Genomic DNA, 819 nt, shown 5'->3' with positions numbered 1-819 from the left:
AACAGGCGCCCAGGCCTGGGGAGGGGGAGGCGCGGGCCAGGGGCGGCGAGGGCCTGCGTTTCCCGTGTTCGCAGACACCGGCAGCAGGCGTGCCGGCGGCTCATGGTCGTGGTCACAGGTCAGTCCGTGGCCGGTGAGCTCCCCCAAGGAGTGCACTCACGTCCCACATTTGAGTTGATATGTTTACTTTTTTCTCATTTTTAAAAATTAAAATTATGAAATATTAAAAAAAATTTTTGAGAAAGAGAGGAAAGGAGAGGGAGAGAGAGAGAGAGAGAAAAAGAGAGAGAGAGAGAGAGAGAGAAACATCGATGAGCGAGAAGAATCATTGATCGGCTGCCTCCTGCACGCCCCACACCGGGGATCGAGCCTGCAACCTGGGCCTGTGCCCTGACGGGGAATCCACCGGTGGCCGCTTGGTTCCTGGCTTGACACTCAGTCCCTGAGCCACACCGGCCGGGCTAAAATACACTGTTTTCTTAAAACCCAAACATAACACAACTCACCATATACCTGCCACCCATCCTTCAGCCCGAGTTCCCACACGAAGCCTATTTTGGACGTTGGACTTGAAATATTAGATTTTAACCGCTCTCTGCTTCACAGGAGGTTACGGGGGATGTGGGGGGGATGTGGGAGGTGTCTGTACGGACATGTGTGTGACACATGTTCCCACGTGTGTTTGAATGAAGCCGGTTGGGGGTGCCTCGCCGTGTCCGGCCTGTCTCTCCTTTTGCGGCTGAAAGGGAGGGTCCCTGGGCCGGATTTCTCCCTGAAACTGTCCCCAAACACGCAGCCGGCCCGGCAGCAGGGCCGCTC

The sequence above is a fragment of the Myotis davidii genome, unplaced genomic scaffold (genome assembly GCF_000327345.1).
Source record: "Myotis davidii unplaced genomic scaffold, ASM32734v1 scaffold496, whole genome shotgun sequence".
Classification (NCBI taxonomy): domain Eukaryota; kingdom Metazoa; phylum Chordata; class Mammalia; order Chiroptera; family Vespertilionidae; genus Myotis; species Myotis davidii.
This window is presented reverse-complemented; position numbering follows the sequence as displayed.